The sequence below is a fragment of the Bufo bufo genome, chromosome 1 (genome assembly GCF_905171765.1).
Source record: "Bufo bufo chromosome 1, aBufBuf1.1, whole genome shotgun sequence".
In the NCBI taxonomy this organism is placed as follows: Eukaryota; Metazoa; Chordata; class Amphibia; order Anura; family Bufonidae; genus Bufo; species Bufo bufo.
In genome coordinates, this window is record NC_053389.1 from 290943352 (window position 1) to 290965663 (window position 22312).

A 22312-nucleotide genomic window follows, 5' to 3' on the forward strand; every position below is an offset into this window, starting at 1 on the left:
TTTTTGGGATGGACATATGGATGACATCTGTGTGCTGTACTTTTTTTGTGGACCCATAAAAATGAATGGGTCCATATGCAATCCGCGGACATGGATCCAAAATACGGTTGTGTGCATGAGGCCTTAATGTAGACATTCACACTTGTTTCTTTCTCACTTTTAGAGGCCACATTTTTATCAATCCATGTCCTAGAAGAAGCCTCAGTAAGTAGTAGGAATCATCCTGGTGCAAACTCCACTGTATGTATAATGTATACACTGTGGGTACGGTATATACTGTATATTTCAGATGTTAACTATGTGAGGGGCATTTTACAGCTTCTCCTATGTACTGATGTAATGGCTTCTGATGTTTCAATAGTAAAGTTTTCTCCATACACAAAGTTGTGAAAATATTCACATCCAAAGGTGATACCGAGTCTTCATTTCCATAGGGGCATATTTGCGTGAATGGGTGTAATGCAGAAGCTATTGGCTTCCATTCTGTGCGATGTTGCTGAAGTAGAATCGCACCTATTCCATATTTGGATGAATCTGTTGATAGTTTTGAAGGAGCAGCAGAGAAGGGCTTTCAGTAAGATGGACTCATTTTTCGGCTTCCTGGCATTTTTGTAACAGGTTGCACATATTAAGTTTTGTCTGCTCCCTTCAGAATGTGCTTCCTCAATAATTTAACATGTCCATTAATCTCAAAGGTTCCTTTTTGGTTCTGGGGACTGGCCATTCTTCTAAGTGCTAGAACCGTAGATGGATCTGGCTTCACTCAACTATTAGATGCTAAAACTGACAGTTTCAGGCCACTTTCTTTTGCAATCTTTTACGCTCATTTTAACCTTTCGTCATTCTCAGCTTCTGTGACACAGCAATGTCATCTATGTAGACTTTAACTCCTTCAGCCCACCTAGAAGCTGTTGCATTGTTCTCTGGAAAACCTCAGGAGCAGAACATAATCTAAATGGATGACACGTATACTGTCTGGGACCTTCCTCAAATTTTCCATCACTATTTCAAAATTATTACTGTCATCTGTGAGTGATATATTTGTAAGGTCTCCTGCTCTGTGAAAGTTAAAGGGTTTCTACCACTTAGGCTACTTTCACACTAGCGTTCGGGTGTCCGCTCGTGCGCACCGTTTGAAGGGGCTCACGAGCGGCCCCGAACGCATCCGTCTGGCCCCAATGCATTCTCAGTGGAGGCGGATCCACTGAGAATGCATCCGCCTGCCAGCGCTCAGCCTCCGCTCCGCTCAGTGAGCGGACACCTGAACGCTGCTTGCAGCGTTCGGGTGTCCGCCTGGCCGTGCGGAGGCGAGCGGATCCGTCCAGACTTACAATGTAAGTCAATGGGGGCGGATCCGCTTGAAGATGACACCATATGGCTCAATCTTCAAGCGGATCCGTTCCCCATTGACTTTCAATGTAAAGTCTGAACGGATCCGCTCAGACAACTTTCACACTTAGAAGATTTTCTAAGTTTTAATGCAGACGCATCCGTTCTGAACGGATGCGAACGTCTGCATTATCGGAGCGGATCCGTCTGATGAAACATCAGACGGATCCGCTCCAAACGCTAGTGTGAAAGTAGCCTTAGTTTTCACATAATTAGCTTTCAGACACTAGCGATCCGCTAGTGTCTGCTCTACCAAACAATCCTAATATAATAGGTTTTGGTGCAGCTGTTTTGCTAAAAAAAGAACTTATATTGATATGCTAATGAGCCTCTAGGTGCTATGGGGGCGTCATTAGCACCTAGAGGCTCGGTCTACCTTCACAAAATGCCGAAACCCCGGGGGCGTCCCTCCAGCCCGCCCATCTCCTCCGGAATGCGATCCTCCCTGTGAGCCAGCGGACGAATTCTCGCGCATGCGCCATGCCCGTCTGTATTCGGCGCATGCGCAGTGAATGTCTGACCGCTTCCCTGCTCAGACATCTCCACTGCGCCTGCGCCGATGACGTCATAGTGCTCCGAGGAACAGGCGCAGTGGAGATGTCTGTGCAGAAAGCGGTCAGACATTCACTGCGCATGCGCCGAATACAGACGCGCACGGCGAATGCGCGAGAATTCGTCCGCTGGCTCACAGGGAGGATCGCATTCCGGAGGAGATGGGCGGGCTGGAGGGACGCGCTGGGCGGCGGCATTTTGTGAAGGTAGACCGAGCCTCTAGGTGCTAATGACGCCCCCATAGCACCTAGAGGCTCATTAGCATATCAATATACGTTCTTTTTTTAGCAAAACGGCTGCACCAAAAGCTATTATATTAGGATTGTTTGGTAGAGCAGACACTAGCGGATCGCTAGTGTCTGAAAGCTAATTATGTGAAAACGAAGTGGTAGAAACCCTTTAATAACAGTACTACCTTCTGAATGCTAGTATTAGAAGCCTCCATGTCTTTGTTTAACCACTTGCCTTCCACTGCAGGACTTTATACGTCAGATGGTAGGCTGTTAACTGTAACCTGCCATATTAAAGTGGCGAGTTACATTACTACAGTATCTGCCAGCGCCCTGTGACGCTGCAGATAACTGTGACAGAACAGCTTCGGTCACAGTGAAGATTCCGGAGACCAGCCAAAGTGGTCTCCGGGCATGTGATTGCTGTGACAGACTGTCACAGTAATCGACTGTGAAGAAACATTCTTGATGTGAAAGCGACCCTGGTTGTAAAGCTAACTGTGATGCTGCTGTCTCTGGATTAATCTCTTCCTGCCCTGACAGTGGCAGGAAGGGGTTAATTCACTTTCGTCCATAAAAAAGAAATAATCAAATAAAAAAGTTAAAAAATAAAAAGTTATATAGCTATATTTATTATACATACACACATTTTTCCCCAATTGTCTTTCACAAAAAAAATATATACGGTATATATTTATTCGTTTTAACAATAGTATAGAAGAGTTTGCGTGTGTAAAATATACAAACATACACACATTTTATTTTCCTCACAGAATTTTTTTTTTTTAATATAGGAATTTGTTTTAGCTATATTAGTATAGGGGACTTTTTGTGTGTAAAATATACCAACACACATATTTTTGTCATTGAAAAAAAAAATAAAAAAATACAAAAACTTAAAATGTCCAAGTTTTCCCACGATTTATACTTTAAATATAAATATATTTTTTTTTCAGAATTTTCAGTTTTTCCTTCAATATTTTTTTTAAATATTATACCTGCCATCTGATGGCACAAAAGAAAGTTCTTATGTGTCCTCTGAAAAATAATATCAAATACATGTACTTTGGCTCAGAAATAAATAGTTTTTTTCAGTTAGACAGTTCCGTTGCTAATACTGAAAAATTGGCCTGGTGAAGAAGGGTGATAAACACTCTGGTAATAAATTTTTTTCATCCGTAGTCACACCCCTTTTAACAGACTCCATCACCTTTCTGCTAATCCGTCCTCTTTCGGCCCTCTCCATGCACATTTGTGCACAGAGGCTGCATCTAGTATGGAACATGAAGGACTGTTTTCCAAGAGAAAGCAGCCCTCCATGCAAAACATGGGAGACTTGCCAGGTCGTCTTCTGGGAGTCCAGGACGTCTCTCCTTTTTCTGTGACAATCCTGGTGAGTTGACAATTATGGAAAATTGGCAGTCTGTCCTGGTCATTGTAGGAATCACTGCAGTCATTGGTCATGATGAGAATGTGGGGGATTCAGTCAGCACAACCCTGTATGCAGGTGCATATCGCTATGGCGAAATACACATACAAACGCAAAAACACAAATGCAATAGCACTCTGCAACCAGCACTCTGCCCTGCCTCTATGCTGGATGTTGAATGAGGCATTGGTGTACATTTTGGCCAAAGCATAATAAGCCACTCACCACGTCAAGGTCGCCTCTATGAGTGGTCCCTAACACTAGTTCCTACCTGTTATGGGCCATGGTAGCCACACAAAGTCCAGGGAGCGCAGGTACAGCATGCACGCCAGGCACACTCTGCTTTTAACCCCGTCCGGTGCCGTGACAGCTTTCATCGGATCCAGGGATGCAAGTACCAACATGCATGCTGAGCCCACTATATACTTCTCCTGGAGCCAAATGGCTACTGGTAGGCGCTGTAAAAGCAGACTCAGTTTTATACTGACTTTAAAACCAGCCTCCAGCGCAGACTAACTGGTCAGGTGTGCATGACTGCATGGAGATCGCCACGCCTCCAATATATACTACAAAGAAAAAAATGTGGGGGATTCAGTCAGCACAACCCTGTATGCAGGTGCATATCGCTATGGCGAAATACACATACAAACGCAAAAACACAAATGCAATAGCACTCTGCAACCAGCACTCTGCCCTGCCTCTATGCTGGATGTTGAATGAGGCATTGGTGTACATTTTGGCCAAAGCGTAATAAGCCACTCACCACGTCAAGGTCGCCTCTATGAGTGGTCCCTAACACTAGTTCCTACCTGCTATGGGCCATGATAGCCACACAAAGTCCAGGGAGCGCAGGTACAGCATGCACACCAGGCACACTCTGCTTTTAACCCCGTCCGGTGCCGTGACAGCTTTCATCGGATCCAGGGATGCAAGTACCAACATCCATGCTGAGCCCACTATATACTTCTCCTGGAGCCAAATGGCTACTGGTAGGCGCTGTAAAAGCAGACTCAGTTTTATACTGACTTTAAAACCAGCCTCCAGCGCTCCCTGGACTTTGTGTGGCTACCATGGCCCATAACAGGTAGGAACTAGTGTTAGGGACCACTCATAGAGGTGGCCTTGACGTGGTGAGTGGCTTATTACGCTTTGGCCAAAATGTACACCAATGCCTCATTCAACATCCAGCATAGAGGCAGGGCAGAGTGCTGGTTGCAGAGTGCTATTGCATTTGTGTTTTTGCGTTTGTATTGGTCATGAATGAACCTGCTGTATTCTCAATACCTCTTGAATGGTTCTAACATGACTCTCATGTCTATCTTAGGCTTCTTATTCTACTAATTAGACGTCTCTGAGTGCAGCTCCTAGTTATAAATGTATGGGGTGTCCAGTTTAGAAAATCCATTGTCATATACATTATTATGGAATTCTGAGTTCAAAGAGAGAGTTCCTCTGTTGAGGATCCTCATCTCTTGACCAGATTGGAGAGCGTTATAAAGAGGACCTATAGAGGACCTGTGCAGCATTACACAAATGTAAATGGGAACTGTGTTATGGTTAATTTCTCCTATGGGGGAGCTGTAGGGCGTTTGAACACTTAATATATGTGATCACTGGGGTTCCTAGAAGGTGTACACTTTGTTACCAGCTTATTATCAAGAAACCCTTCTATCAAGTAGGGATTGTCCAAAACATAGAACCCCTTTAACAAATATTAACACATATACTTCTATCTTTTTAATGTTTATTGCTTTTTAGATATAACTGCTGGTGGCTTGTAGAATATCATCCATTGGTTATCACGAACATGGCGGTAGGGTTTAATAAAGGATTTTCTGGAGGGCACAGCATCTGATACAAAAAACCTTTAAATAGCTGGTATTCTTAGATATCAAATTCAGGTACCCTATAATTGCATCACATAAACCAAGAAAACAGTGGGTTACCTTTAAAATATAACTTTTAATGATATATATATATATATATATATAAAACGCCCATATGTGAATAGTGCAAATTAAATGAGCGGGATATAATTTACCCCGATTTGGGTAGGTTTATGGTTGTCTAGGGAGGGGAAAGGATAGTGGGGGAGGGGGCTGCTGGGTCTCTGCCCCTACTACGCAGCCTAATTGTAGAGTCCCTATCCTAACCACCGCACACCTCCTATACCGTCCCTATGTCCTTCCCTAAACAGTGCAATGACTGCCCAGCTTCGTCCCTGGTACACAACCAATCTATACAGTGCTTGGATTAATAAATCCTGCGTCCTGCATATCCAGGCACTCAGGCGTCACAATTCATGTAGACACCCAATTACAATAGTGTGAGATCGATGCTGGAATATATGCTTAAAAGACAGCCCGACGTGTTTCTCTGGTCTTACCAGTTCATCAGGGGCCTTGACACATTGATGTCAGCAACAGAAATGGACTGTCCCTCCAAAGGAGGGGGTCAATACAAGCATCACAACAAGATACACAGTAATCAGTAGCGAATACTGTCTCAATATAAATGTCTTGCCCGCCCCCTACTTCACAACCTCCCAATGTATTGGCAGTACACCAATATGCCAAAACTACATAGGGCGGTTTGAACAAAAGGATTACTTATCTTTGGGAGAGACAGTCAGTGGACATCTTCCCAAGATTGCAGGCCTCGCATCGTGTTTCCTGCTGGCCTGGCAGCTGGATCCCGCGTATGGCAGTACCGCTCCGAAAGCAGGCACGGCCGCACTATTTAAAGCCGCCCGCGCTGTCCAGAGACCGCCCATCCTTCCGATCACATGATCCATCACGTGATCACGTGACCGCAACGTCATGGTCACGTGGGGAAACGTGATCGCAGGTCCTGCGACCACACTGCATCGGAATGAGGTACGTGGGGAGGCAGCCAGGTAGGGGGCAGGCAAGAAATGTACAAGAGTACAAGAGTACCCTACGGAGGTATTAGATATTAACCCCTGTGGGAGTAGAGCGGCAACTAATGTGCGGGGGTTAACTTAAAGGGCAATGTATCCCCACACCTTATATTAAACTAGGAAATCAAATCCATATATAGGGGCAGCTGTTCCTCACCTAGTAGTGCCAGAAACATTGCCCAGAGTATTTAAATGCCAGTGGAGGATTCAAAGGCTATGAACTGAAATCATTCACATCGTCCCCTACCCATCACATAGGGATCTTACTGATGCATTCACTAGTCATGAGAAATTCAAAGAAGGAAAGTATGTCTCCACAGCATGATAGGCAGAGTGAACTAAACCTATATTGAGAGCTGCGCAGGAGGCTTTGGGTTATTTCAAATGAAGCATCTGATAAAACCCCATATGGAGGTGACTTTGGAGCCAATGTCTTACCACTAGGGTTTATTTCTTATGGGTTGATTCAGATACGCCTGATGATATAGCCTGTGGGTGCAATGATAATTTAACCACAAAGATTATAAAGTGTTTAAAGAGGACCTTTCATCAGTTTATCCCTAGTCTAGTTATGGTCTTACCTTATAGGGCGGCCCCCACTGATGCCATGGCACATTTTTTTTCCAAGACCCCCCCGTTCTCCGTGGCTAAGAGCGGTGCGCTCTGATTGGATGCGCTCACAGCCAGGGAGAAGAGAACCGCCGCCAGCAAAACTGCAAGTCACCGCCTAGTATAACGAGTCGGCTTATTATAATATAAGGCGCCAAAATCAACGGGGCCAAGAGCGGACGAACGGGAGGGGGGGTCTTTGGAAAACAAAAAGTGCCATGGCATCAGTGGGGGCCGCCCTATAAGGTAAGACTATAATTAGGCTAGGGCTAAACTGATGAAAGGTCCTCTTTAAAGGTGGTCATGCAAAGGTTTCGTATAGATTAAGAATGGCCCAAAGGACCATAGTCTGACACTGCTAATTTGGCATCAATTATTATAATGAATGAATCAGTCACAAGCCTTCGTTACTGAAGAGGTCCATGCACTCTGTGAGGTTTCTAGGACTCTTGCAGAGAGATTTTTGGCGTGTTCAGACACATCCTTAAAAATGTAATGACTAAAGCCATGGAATTACAAACAGGCATAAATAATAATTTCATATAAACTGTACAGTGAGTTAATACTGTTAATACGGGATATTATTAACTAGCACTATTAGTGCTGCCTTGGACAAATGTTAACCAAGGGCAGACCCAATTTCAGTTTATCTGAGCTGGTTTTGTCAGAGCTGGCCTTAAAGGGAACCTGTCACGGGGATTTTGGGTATAGAGCTGAGGACATGGGTTGCTAGATGGCCGCTAGCACATCTGCAATACCCAGTCCCCAAAGCTCTGTGTGCTTTTATTGTATAAAAAAACGATTTGATACATATGCAAATTAACCTGAGATGAGTCCTGTCCCTGACTCATCTCCCATACAGGACTCATCTCAGGTTAATTTGCATATGTAGCAAATCGTTTTATTTTTACACAATAAAAGCACACAGAGCTATGGGGACTGGGTATTGCGGATGTGCTAGCGGCCATCTAGCAACCCATGTCCTCAGCTCTATACCCAAAATCCCGGTGACAGGTTCCCTTTAAGGGTGTGCGTCAAGTGCAATCATACAGGGTGTATCACATCTCATAACTGAAGGGGACACAACTGGTCATGATGGCCTACTTATCCAGAGCTTGTATTTCCTTCATACCCAAAACTGTGGAAATTCAGCTGCAAGGGATCCTTTTGTTCTTAAAGAAGCACTTCCACAAAATGTTTTATTATCTGACCTGTTAGAAAGGTACATGATGTAAACAGTGGTGAAAGTAATTTTCTTACCAGTGACTGTATTAGTGAGTTATAATCTCATTTCTGATCCTCAGCTGTGTCATATGACCAACTCTCTGCCTCTCCAACTGACACAGGACAGGAAGTCAGTTACTTCTCTATTCATTCCTATGGGACTGACATTGAGGCTCCAATAGGAATACATAGAGAAACTGGCTTCCTCTCCACACATAAGATGCTATGTTTTTTGGAAAGGCAGAATGCTGGTCACATGACACAGCTGAGGATCAGAAGGGAGATTAGAACTCACAAATCACTGGTAAGAGGTTTATCTTTACTACTGTTTATATCATTTACCTTTTGTTGCAGGTTAGAGAATAAACAGTTTGGCAGCTGCTATCTCTCCTCTCCTCATTCAGAAAATATGTTTGAAGATAAATGTGCATGGAGAGGGATGACAGAGATAGTTTTCATCTGAACAAATGTTGGACTGACACTCCTGACAGCTATCAAAAGTGTATAGCCAGTCTAAGAACGGGACAACCAACCAAAGGGTGTAAAAATTTACATACAGACTGTGTTCACCACTCCCACTTGCTGGCCTGTGCTGCTTGGTGCAAGTTTCAGTGGCAGGAATGGACTAACCATTGTGACCTTACATTGAACTGTGCACTGTGTGGGCCTGTTTGACACGACCGTTGCCTGTTTTGCTGTCAGAAAAACACAGATACCGGCCACATGGGTTCTGCATTTTGCGGAACGGGACATCCGGCCCCTAATAGATCACTACTATCCTTGTCTGTAATGCAGACAAAAATAGTACATGTTATATACACTGCTCAAAAAAATAAAGGGAACACAAAAATAACACATCCTTTAATTAAATATTCTTCTGAAATACTTTGTTCTTTACATAGTTGAATGTGCTGACAACAAAATCACACAAAAATTAAAAAATGGAAATCAAATTTTTCAACCCATGGAGGTCTGGATTTGGAGTCACACTCAAAATTAAAGTGGAAAAATACACTACAGGCTGATCCAACTTTGATGTAATGTCCTTAAAACAAGTCAAAATGAAGCTCAGTAGTGTGTGTGGCCTCCACGTGCCTGTATGACCTCCCTACAACACCTGTGCATGCTCCTGATGAGGTGGCGGACAGTCTCCTGAGAGATCTCCTCCCAGACCTGTACTAAAGCATCTGCCAACTCCTGGACAGTCTGTGGTGCAACGTGACGTTGGTGGATAGAGCGAGACATGATGTCCCAGATGTGCTCAATTGGATTCAGGTCTGGGGAACGGGCGGGCCAGTCCATAGCATCAATGCCTTCGTCTTGCAGGAACTGCTGACACACTCCAGCCACATGAGGTCTAGCATTGTCTTGCATTAGGAGGAACCCAGGGCCAACCGCACCAGCATATGGTCTCACAAGGGGTCTGAGGATCTCATCTCGGTACCTAATGGCAGTCAGGCTACCTCTGGCGAGCACATGGAGGGCTGTGCGGCCCTCCAAAGAAATGCCACCCCACACCATTACTGACCCAATGCCAAACCGGTCATGCTGGAGGATGTTGCAGGCAGCAGAACGTTCTCCACGGCGTCTCAAGACTCTGTCACGTCTGTCACATGTGCTCAGTGTGAACCTGCTTTCATCTGTGAAGAGCACAGGGCGCCAGTGGCGAATTTGCCAATCTTGGTGTTCTCTGGCAAATGCAAAACGTCCTGCACGGTGTTGGGCTGTAAGCACAACCCCCACCTGTGGACGTCGGGCCCTCATATCACCCTCATGGAGTCTGTTTCTGACCATTTGAGCAGACACATGCACATTTGTGGCCTGCTGGAGGTCATTTTGCAGGGCTCTGGCAGTGCTCCTCCTGTTCCTCCTTGCACAAAGGCGGAGGTAGCGGTCCTGCTGCTGGGTTGTTGCCCTCCTACGGCCTCCTCCACGTCTCCTGATGTACTGGCCTGTCTCCTGGTAGCGCCTCCATGCTCTGGACACTACGCTGACAGACACAGCAAACCTTCTTGCCACAGCTCGCATTGATGTGCCATCTTGGATAAGCTGCACTACCTGAGCCACTTGTGTGGGTTGTAGACTCTGTCTCATGCTACCACTAGAGTGAAAGCACCGCCAGCATTCAAAAGTGACCAAAACATCAGCCAGGAAGCATAGAAACTGAGAAGTGGTCTGTGGTCACCACCTGCAGAACCACTCCTTTATTCGGGGTGTCTTGCTAATTGCCTATAATTTCCACCTGTCTATCCCATTTGCACAACAGCATGTGAAATTGATTGTCACTCAGTGTTGCTTCCTAAGTGGACAGTTTGATTTCATAGAAGTGTGATTGACTTGGAGTTACATTGTGTTGTTTAAGTGTTCCCTTTATTTTTTTGAGCAGTGTATTTTTGCGGATACCACGGAACAGACATACGGTGTGCTGATGGCATCTTTTGCTGCCCCATTGAAGTGAATGGGTCTGAATCTGTGCTGCAAAAAATGCGGATCGGATGCGGACCAAAACCACGGTTGTGTGCATGAGCCCTAAGGCTAGCTCTCCGACTGACCCACCAGGGTACTAGAGGATCCTCTGGTAGACCAAGGCTCTAACACAAAAATAGTCCTCAAAAGACATCCCCATTTGGAACCAACCTCCTACTAGACAATGTTGATTATATGTATGATATACATGTTCTGTATAGATGAAAGAAGGACCATCAGAATCATTTCCTTCAATAGACTTTAGGTATGGTCCCAGTATGATACTGCTCATTTGAAAGTAACCGACCAAAATATATTGTAACGGGCAGCACAGGCTTCTGCTGAAAGCAAGGTTGAGCAATTTAGTTCCTCTCTGGTCTCGCAATACTCCCGAGTCCCAACAGAAGAAAATCTTTTCCAGTATCTAAAAAATGGTTCCTTATTGCCAGCATATAGACACCATGTACTGACCGACATGGAGGTCTTTATCAAGTGATTACTTCAAAAAGATCACTGTGTGGGTCGATATGTGTTGTTGTGTCGAAAAAGAACTGTCTTTTAGATGCTAGCAAAGCTTTTCTTTTACTTACTGTTCAGTGGATAGACAGGGGGGCACATGGGGTTCCTTAAAGGTGAGAGTCTGAGTCAGTGGTGTTGCGAGGGGGGTGCGAGGGGTGCGGGCCGCACCGGGTGACACCAGTGATGGGGTGACACCAGTCTGATGGCGGCTGCGGCAGGGCACAGGGAGATGAGCGCTTCCATTGTGGAAGCGCTCATCTCCATAGTCTTCTGTATCGCCGTCCTCAGGACAGCGATACAGATGGATGCTGCGGCGGGGCAGGGGAGGGAGAGGCGTGTCCCTTCCCTGTTCCTCTGATAGGCTGCCGGCACTAGGCCATCTGCTTAGCCCCCCCCACTTCAGCGGTCTGTTTACTATCCAACCCCCCCTCCCCCCGTTACCGCTTGGGTCGGTCAGCAGGCACAGTGAAGGACGTGAAGGGACGTCAGCAGTGCCGCAGAGGCAGGGCGGAGCTTGATGGACGACCCCTATGTGACTCGTCCGCACAGGTCAGAACACAATGACCACACAAAGAAGCTGTCACCAGAAGAAATTGAACAGCATTTGGTGTCTCGGTCAGCCAGCCAGCGAAAGTGGAGTGCACTTGACCTAGGTGAGCTGCTGCCAGCAAGGGGGAAAGGGGGTGCTGGGGCTCTAAGCTTTGGGGGGGTCTGCTGAGCTAACGGATGCCCCCCTACGGCAGTAGCACCCCCATAGCCCCGATATATGGCTAAAAAATTATTGCTTCGGGGGGGTGACACCATTTTCTACCGCACCGGGTGACACCAGCCCTAGCAATGCCACTGGTCTGAGTGCAACTAAAACCTGTGCACCCCATAGCTATGTTACTGGACTCAGGAGCTTACCACTGCTACAACCCAGGGATCGATCAAACCTTTTTAAGACCTATTTATGAAAACTAATATACTGGAAGAGATTGCAAGATGGAATTGCAACATTTCGTAAATTGATGGATTCTAATAGGATTGACACCAGTCTTAAGTCTCATCATTCTTGTATCGGCCAAACCACCCATCACAGGGCAAATGTGGCATTACTAAGTGGGCGCCAAAACAAACATGCTGTATGAGAGTCAGACTCCTTATCTATAACTTTCATCAGGTTCAAATATTGAAAATGAAAATGGCAAACAAATGGCTTATGGTTTCAGGGGATTACTTGGTAATGTGTTTGCTCTTCCACTCTGCACTATATACATTAGTTGCTGCTTTCCTTACTCTGTCTAGCAATTAGGAAATGAGGGTTTGGCTCCAAAACAAACAAGCAGTAGGCAGGCGATATGCTTGACTTCAGCAAACTAGGACAGAGACACAGAGAATACAAGCAATTATTCCAAGTGAGATTTCATCGATATCATCAAGATAATTGCACTTAAAATATGCTAGCGTGGGCCTGGCTTTTTTGATCTTGGCTAAATAAAAGAAAAAGGTTTTTACAATTTCAGTAATTGCCTCCATTTTTAGCATTTTAAAAGCCTTAGACGGATCAGTTATAAAGAATGATTTCCAGTGTTTGAAAAGTTCACTGAACACTGAATTCACAAGAAGCACTTCGAAGCAAGTTAGGAATTAGCAACCCCTGCTCGTAGTTTCAGATGTTGTCTCATTCAGAATGGTTCACCCCTAAAATTTGGAATCAAGAACGTAGCAAAAGCGAAAGATACCTTACTGCAGTGAAGTTTTTTTTCTTGAAAAAGGTCCATCCTGTTTGGGCCAAAACGTTGTCTGTTACTATGCATAAGATGTTGACCAAATAGATAGCACTTTTTGTGAAAAAGATGCCTATACTACATTCTACATTTTAAGGAGTCAACAGACTACACTGTATCCTGACTTCCTTCCACACATCACCTTCAGTCGGACCAGAGGGACACATCGCCATTGCCCCTGAACAGAGAAGCTTGCAGACCAGCCAGTCCTAAAGACTACCAGGCAGAGGAGAACCTCCAGCACAGGTGCAAGGTATGAGTCATCCATGGTGTGGAAAACAACAGTTTGCGCCAAAGCTCTCCACAATTATTGGACAGTGTCAGAAGAGGTAACATAGCTCCACTTGTACAAAAGTGAAGTGGTTGCCATCCCTGTACTGTGTACTGTTAATTTTCAGGGGACATATCTTATAAAAGGGGGCTCGTGGCAGAAAAAAAAACTATTGCCATACAAAGGGAACTATCAGGAATTAGGCTATATAAACATTTAGCATTTTTCAAAATGATGTCGGGTCTCGAAAACCAGATTGGTTTTGGAAAGCAATAACTTTTAGAATACCACTAACCATTGTCCAGGCCATAATGGGATATGTAGTTTCACAATGTCAAAACTATATAATTGGAGTTACTCTGAGGGAGCTTTCAAAAGTTTGCTATGGGGTCCATCATTTTCTAGTTACATTTCGGCAGTCACATGGGTGACTTCTGGGATCCCAAGTTGTTGGGAAAATGGAGTCCACTGATCCTGTTATCCTATCCAGCAATACTCTTCACTGGAGAGGTCCATATGCAGCTGGCATCTGAAAGATGCCAGGGGAAAGAAGGATTGTTGGATTTCAACATGCCCGATCCTTTTATTCTCTGGAGAGAAGCTGTTGCAGGAGGACTCTGGCAGCAGCTTACTTCACTCACCCTATTAAGAAAAACTGCACGCAAATGTACTGGGGGTAGGGAGAGGTAGCTGTCCACTGAACAAGAGTTATGTATATATACTAATATGTATGGCCCCACCTAGTATCAGACAAATGTTTTAAGCATATTATGCAATTGATCAGACTGAATGGAGTAGATGTTTCAATGATCACATTTGTCAGTGAGACATCTTAACATCTATGGCCATCCCTCCTAGGATCCCTGAAATGTCTTTAATATTCTGTAAAAAAAATTGTGGGTGAGTTTTTAACTAGCTGTGCCTGCACCAATACACAATGTATGTCTGTGTGCATGCACGCTGACAAAAATGGTGATGTCACTGCTAACACTTATGGACGTGGACCAAGGACCATGACTCATCTTGTAAGGAGGCATCTAAACTGCCAGGGGAGGCAAAACACATGGATGTGAGAAGTAGTAGCTTGCTTTGTTTTAAAGGAGACATGTGTATGAAGTTGTACTTAGACATGTATACATACGTATAGACGTGGCTTTATTCCTATCATAGAGGAAACAACCATACCACTAGGAGAGCAAAGTTTACAGGAGAGGTTTAGTGTTTTATTATCGCTCATTATAACTTCATTATCAGCAATTTCCTGCAGATTCTCTTTACATGCAAGAGAGAGAGCTAAGTAATAGGAAAATGAAATGTTCTGAGGCGGCTCTCATCTGTGCTATAGGCCAGGGACAGGTGGCCGATGCCATAATATAGAAGGTGACGATGCCAGAGATGTAGCAAGGTCACCTCAGGTAGCCAACGCAGTTTTCAGACAGCTGTTCAAACTAATTCAGGCCCTACATAGCAAACACAAACAGTTTTATGTACTCCTTAATAAATACTTACAATGGATAACTTGGTTTGCACCACTGGAAATTTCCTAGCAAATATTCTAATTAAACTTACATTTTTTCAGCTCTTTAAAATTAATCTCCACCACTATGGGGTTTTAATCTTGATGGATCCTGCACTCTACAATTATTCATTTTTAATATATGTTTATTTGAGGTCAGTAGTTTCTAATATCGAGATCCAAATCCCCATGTGCAGAAGTTTTCCAGGACCAATATATTGATGACTTAGCCACAGGTTATCAATATGAGATCAGTGGGGGTCTAATAACTGGCACCCCCACCGTTCAGCTGTTAACAGCAACCGCAGGTTCCTGGAAGTAAACAGTCTACGGAGCCAGAACACCACAGCTCTGAAAACACTGCGGGAGATTTATCAAAACTGGCGCAAAGGTAAACTGGGTCAATGGCCCATAACAACCAATCAGATTCCACCTTTTATTTTCCAAAGGAACGCTAAATAAATGAAAGGTGAAATGTAATTGTATGATTTAGAGGGATTTTCCAGGACTTAAGTATTGACGACCTATGCAGAGGATTTGGAGCTTGGTATCAGAAAACAAAGCTATAACTTCGATAAAGATATATAATGACATTTTATAAGCCCAGAAGGATGGGCCTAAAAACAAAATTATCTCAAAAGGTGGACATTTATTTTATGATAATAGCTGGTAAGTTGTGTTCACAACAATACGTTTCTCAAGGAGAAGTTGATCTTTTTAAGTCACAATCAGCTTTATGCTGGCTAGACCGGGGTGCAGAGCCTAAGGCGCCTCCCTGTTCTTCATTTTTAACCCTGCAAGGCAACACAGACTTTCCTGATCAGATTACCAAGTCATCATCCCTCGTATAGTTACTAACTGGTGGCTGCTGTGCTGTAGCTGTTACCGATCCACTGATATGGATCAAGACCCATCAGTGGTAATATGGAACCACTGTGCCAAGTAATTGGTTTGACGATGGGACAAACCCAAAGAGCGTTATTCTCGCGCCTCCCCGGTATTCACCCTTGGGATGTGGACTTCGCTGCATGTTAGCGACCAGACCGCTACCTGCTGAGATGGTCCAGGTGTACTTGACAGAGGACTCTGGTAGGATCAGGAAATGCACCCTGTACAGGCACAGTCTGAACAGGAAATAAGATTAAAACACAGGTTTCTGGAACACCACAACAGGAAGACTGTAACAAGAGCAGAACCACCAAACTGAACATGAACAGAAGTAAACTGAGACCAAACAAGCAGGGTAACACAGTAACATTTTAGAAAACAGGGATTCTACACACATTTACTGGATCAACACGTGCCTGTAGAGCACTTAGGTCATAGGTCGACTACCACTTATGTTGCTCAATAAAAACCACTACTTGAAATGGATGAAGCAAGTAATGGAATGGGAAAAGTCATGACATGGTCACTCCTCATAAAAACAAATCAGGTTAGTTTGACAGCTTCTGTTCTTAGTAAAACCATGTTGGCTATAACTTATTATAATATTCAGTTACACAATCCTGTATGTAGTCCAGTAGAAGGCCCTCAAACATTTTTTCCACTATGGATGTTAAGCTTACTGGTCTATAATTTCCTGGTGAAGACCTAGCACCCTTATTAAAAATGGGCACCACATTCGCCTTGCGCCAGTTCCTTGGTACAATGACTGTCATTAAAGAATCTGTAAATATTAGGAACAGAGGCAAAGCAATAACTGAACTGAGCTCCTTTAGAACTCTAGGGTGTAGTCCATCTGGACCTGGGGCTTTGTTCACATTAATGTTTTTTAGCATATTATGGACCATATCTACAATCAGCATGTTAAGTATGTTATTTGAGGTATTTACACCAGTGGCAACACCCTCATGAGACGCCCTCTCTTCTTTTGTATATACAGAGCTAAAAAAAACATTTTAGAGCTCTGACTTATCTTGATCCCCAGTGACCAACACCCCGTTACCATCATTTAGGGGACCTACATGTTCTGACCTTGGTTTTTTTGCATTTATGTATTTATCTATCTTACTTTCTTTGTCCACCTGTATTTCATTGTGTATTTTCGCTGATTTTATTACCACCTTACATAATTTAGTTATTTGTACATATTAAAGGCTACAGCTGACCCCTCATATTTGCATTTTTTAAAGGTCATTTATTGCCCTTTTTACACTATTTGTAAGCCATGTGGGGTTATTCACTTGTACCTGTTACCTCTAGGAATGTATTTAACAATATACTTATCCAAAGTAGGTTTAAAGCACTCCAGTTTTGCAGTAGAGTCATTATGTGACAGTAGTTGCTCTCAGGCTATTTCCTGAAGTGTTTTTGTCCTACCGACCCATGTTTGTTTTTTTACAGTTTAGTTGGAATATAATTATATTGTGGTCACTGTTACCAAGGTTTTCATGGACAGTGACAATTCTCACAAGCTCTGCATTGTTAGAAATTACTAGATCCAGAAGAGCATCGCCTCTAGTGAGATATTTTACAAACTGGCCCATAAAATGATCCTTCAAAAAGCTGAGGAATTTTCTCATTTTTGCAGCAGAGGCAGAACCAGGTTCCCAATCTATGTTTGGATAGTTATCTCCCATTATCACTACTGTGCCAGCATGAACCACCTGCTCCATTTGCACGTACAGTTGATCTTCTATCTCTTCAGTAATATTGGGGAGGGGGTGGTCTATAGATCACACCAAGAATTATTTTTTTATAATTTGTTTTAACTCTGTAATTCCACCCACTAGGTTTCAACATCCTCACAACCTTCAACCACAATTTTTTCTTTCACACTTACTTTCATATGGCTCCTAGCATACAAACATACACCACCACCTTAGCCCTATCATTTCTCAAGAGTGCAAAACATTGAAGATGTACAGCCCAATCATGAGAAGAGTATTACCGTATATATCAAACATATCTATACAGCTCCATTCACCTGAGGGTACCAAAGAAGCGTATTCTTGGCAGTTGTCAGGCTAGTAAAGGTCTGTATACTTCTTTTTTATGAATAGTAGACTATGCTAGTCAATGCACATGCCTCCCTCAAAAAAATATTTTTTTTAACGCCTATAGTCAACATATGCCAGTGTTTACTGAAGTACATTTAATGTACTGTACCATCAGTAACATAAAAGAACTTTGACATTTTGTACGGTAGATTTTTTGACACCATGAACACAACAACAGGAATCATCATTTTCAAACTTAGGGTATGAAAATCATTAGGTCTCCAGCCCGTTCAGAAGTATGGGTTAAAACGCTCTCCTGAAAGCCACAATGTGGAGAGAACAGACTTTGCTCTGCACATTAGTTATCCTCCAGACTGTGTAGATGTAGTTTTGATAATATTTGGGACTTACCTGCTTAGTTGTGCTCCAGAGAAGTCAGAATGTATGAAAGTTGAAGCGAATCAAGACTTATAACTCATGAGAGCCCCCAGACACACATTGTAGGATCCTTAGACTGTGGGTGGCACTCAGTCTGTTCTGTGCAATGTGTCTGCAGTGCTTCCTTCTCTCTGTATCATTGAGGGGATGTGTCTTGCCTTGAAGAGAGGAAGGCTAACTCCTTCCCCCCTCCCTCCAGAGATAAAAGCTCTTCAAGCTTGTCATCTTGGGAGGCACAAGCCACCTAGTGATAGAGATACAGTCTGCACACTGCCACAAGTCAGGCACTGTCAGAATTTTAATAGAAAACACTGCAGAATGTACTATGCAGAGGACTGGGTGAATCGGGGAACGAGAAATCAAAACGACATTGCAGTTGTCAAATGCGAACTGTTCCTTTCACTAAAGAGACCTCCAGTTTCTCCTATAAGAACTAAAAGAACATGTTCATTTAATACAATCTCCCCTGGAAACATTTTTATTCTTCTAAGGTATACCTATTGGTAAAAAAAAACAAAAAGCAGCGGTCAATCAGAATGATCGTCATTAGGGCTCCCACAAGTTTCATCACCCAGCTTTCACAGTCCTGTAGGTGTAGTGCTCCTTTAAAGGGATTCGTTAGGACTTCAACATTGATGATCTATCCTTAGGATGGATTGGTGGAGATCTGACCTCTGTGATTCCCACCAATCAGCACCATGAAAGGACTGTGGCATGTCTGTATTGTGGGGTCTTAGACATCGGATACCTACCACTGATGGCGAGGTGATAAAACTTAAAATCCCAAAGAGCCCATTGAACCCCCTAAGGTTGAAACGAAAGAGGCTAAGGCTACTTTCACACTAGCGTTTTTTGCGGATCCGTAATGGATCTGAAAAAACGCGTCCATTACAATAATACAACCGCATGCATCCGTCATGAACAGATCCGGTTGTATTATGTCTTCTATAGCCAAGACGGATCCGTCATGAACTCCATTGAAAGTCAATGGGGGACGGATCCGTTTTCTATTGTGTCAGAGAAAACAGATCCGTCCCCATTAACTTACATTGTGTGTCAGGATGGATCCGTCTTACTCCGCAGCACATTGCGGACAGAAAAACGCTGCAAGCGAATCCCTCGAATGTTGCTGGATTCGTGGACTCGAATCCCGACGTAATTTACTGGATACTAATCCGACGAATCCCGGTGGGGCCCAGACTGGTGGCGGCGGCAGGGCACAGCAGGAGATGAGCGCTTTGCTGCTGCGGCAGGGGAGGGAGAGGCGTCTCCTTTCCCTGTTCCTCTGATAGGCTGCCGGCACAAGGCCCGCAGCCTATCAGAGGCTGCTGCAGGCGGCGCGAAGACATCATCGCGCCGCCTGAGCCGTACAGCGCGGGATACAGGCCAGAAGAGGCCTGCATCGCAGCGGAGGTAAGTAAAAGTTTTTTTTTTTTTATATCTGTTACTGGCACATGGGTGGGGGGGGAGAGGCACTATGATACTACTGGCACATTGGGGGGGGGGGCACTATGATACTGGCACATTGGGGGGGAGAAGGCACTATGATACTGGCACATTGGGGGGGAGATGGCACTATGATACTGGCACATTTGGGGGGGGGATGGCACTATGATACTGGCACATTATGGGGGAGATGGCACTATGATACTGGCACATTTGGGGGGAGATGGCACTATGATACTGGCACATTATGGGGGGAGATGGCACTATGATACTGGCACATTGAGGGGGAGATGGCACTATGATACTGGCACATTATGGGGGGGAGATGGCACTATAATACTGGCACATTGGGGGGGGAGATGGCACTATGATACTGGCACATTGGGGGGGGAGATGGCACTATGATACTGGCACATTGGGGGGGATAGCAGTATGCTACTGGCACATTATGGGGGGAGATGGCACTATGATACCGGCACATTGGGGGGGGAGATGGCACTATGATACCGGCACATGGGGGGGAGGAGAGAGGCACTCCGCACTTGGTACTGGCACATGTGGGGGGGGGGAGGAGAGAGGCACTTGATACTGGCACATGGGGGGAGGAGAGAGGCACTTGATACTGGCACATGATTAGGGGGGCATCTATGGGGACACTTACTGGCACATTATTGGGTGGCACTATGGGGGCATCTACTGAGGCCACAAAGAAGGGGTATTTTATATGGGGGCTCTGTATTATCAGGGGTATTATCTGTTTCTGCAGTATAGTATTGGGGAGCACAGCGGCACAGTATTGGGGGTGGTAGGATGATTTGTCCAGAAGATGGCAGGATGATGGAAAAGTAGAAAAATGGCAGAAAAATGGTGGTCTGGTCTGACGGTCTGAAAGGAGAAGATGAGGAAAGAGACCATGTACGTCACTGGATGTAAGAGGTATGGGGCGCTGTATTTCTGTAGTGATAGGAGCAGGGACGAAATGATCGCGGTCATAGAGGGTGCGACTGTGACTGGAGGGAGGGTGGAGGTTCAGACAAACTAACGCGGTCTGACTTATGTACAGGATTTGTAGGATTCGAGATTCGAAATATTCGAGACCCTTTTCGGATTCGGATCTTTAAAAAAATTGGATTCATCCCACCTCTAAAAAACACTAAGTATTTCATTCCTTCATTTTTCCTTTACCTGTCTACATAGCAGTATGATGCCTTGATTTTGTATGAAGGATTTTTGTGGGAAAAAGAATTGGGCATGCTGAGTGTCAGCTCTCACTAAGGCTAGGTTCACACCTGAGCGTTTTACAGCGCGTTCCTACGTGCTGTAAAACGCTCAACTGGCAAAAACCAATGTTTCCCTATGGGCATGGTTCTCACCTGAGCGTTTTACAGCGCGTACGAAAGCGCTGTAAAACGCCCTACGCCCCAAGAAGTACAGGAGCTTCTTTGGGGCATATTGTCGCGCGTATTGTGGCAGTTTTTCATTGGTTGCCTCTGTGATTAATCACACAAACGCGCGTACTACGCGCGTTTCCAAAATACAAAAGCGCCTCAAAAACGCCCGATAAAAACGCCTGTAAAAAGTGCTTATCGAATACGCTCAGGTGTGAACCCAGCCTAAAGGAGACAAGCTGCCACCAAAGGTGTCTGGGAGTAATTTACTTCCCTCTCTGATCGCATGCATTCCAGCATGTGTATGGGGGAGGGGAGTCAGGAAGAATAGCTGTCAAGGGTATGAGCACCTTAACAATTTTTATTTTTAATCAAAAAGTAAATCCTGTTTGTTGACATGACCACGATTTGCTTTCTGACCCCTTCAAAGGGTTATTCCAGCACAGTAAAAATGTTCCACATTGGCCTCCAAACAGTAAAAAGAAAGTTCATTTCACCAATGTCAAAATTTGGTGAGATTGGTGATTGTGTCCCCACTGTGCTCCACACAGTTTCTCCTCCTGTTTTCAACACAGCAGTAAATGGCTGAGAATGCTCTTCAGCCAATTACTGGTTGCAGTAACGACCTGCCTCAGGTTTAAACAGTTTGGGGGAAATTTATCAAACTGGTGTAAAGTAGAACTGGCAACTAAGCCCATAGCAACCAATCAGATTCCACCTTTCATTCTTCACTTCTCCTCTGGAAAATGAAAGGTAGAATCTGATTGGTTGTTATGGGCAACTAAGCCAGGTCTACTTTAAACCACTTTGATAAATCTCCCCCTTTGTCTCATCTTAGATATTGCTGGCATACCAAAACGAAAAACAATGTCCAAGTTAATACCGGATTTGTGGACCCATTGAAGTGAATGGGTCCGCATCCATGATGCGGAATGCACACATGTGTGACACTTTTTTGCAGCCTAGGTGCGCAAAGGGGCACAAATTCCAATGAGAATCTTTACGATTTCACAGGGCATTTTTTACGCATTTGGATTCCAAACTACTTCTCACGCTTTAGGTCCCCTAAAATGCCAGGGCAGTATAAATACCCCACAAGTGACCCCATTTTGGAAAGAAGACACCCCAAGGTATTCTGTGAGGGGCATGGCGAGTTCCTAGAATATTTTCTTTTTGGCACAAGTTAGTGGAACATGATTTTTTT

General features: G+C 44.4%; 1 protein-coding gene across 1 annotated transcript in view; it reads right to left on the reverse strand.

The window, feature by feature from the left end:
• The window catches only part of SMIM3 (small integral membrane protein 3), a 29670-nt gene extending 11277 nt beyond the window's left edge, over positions 1 to 18393 (reverse strand). Inside the window, exon 1 of the mRNA XM_040440451.1 lies at positions 18248 to 18393. The gene's annotated coding sequence lies outside the window, so the exon portion shown is untranslated. The remainder of the gene's footprint in view (positions 1 to 18247) is intronic.
• Between the last annotated feature and the right edge of the window lie 3919 nt (positions 18394 to 22312).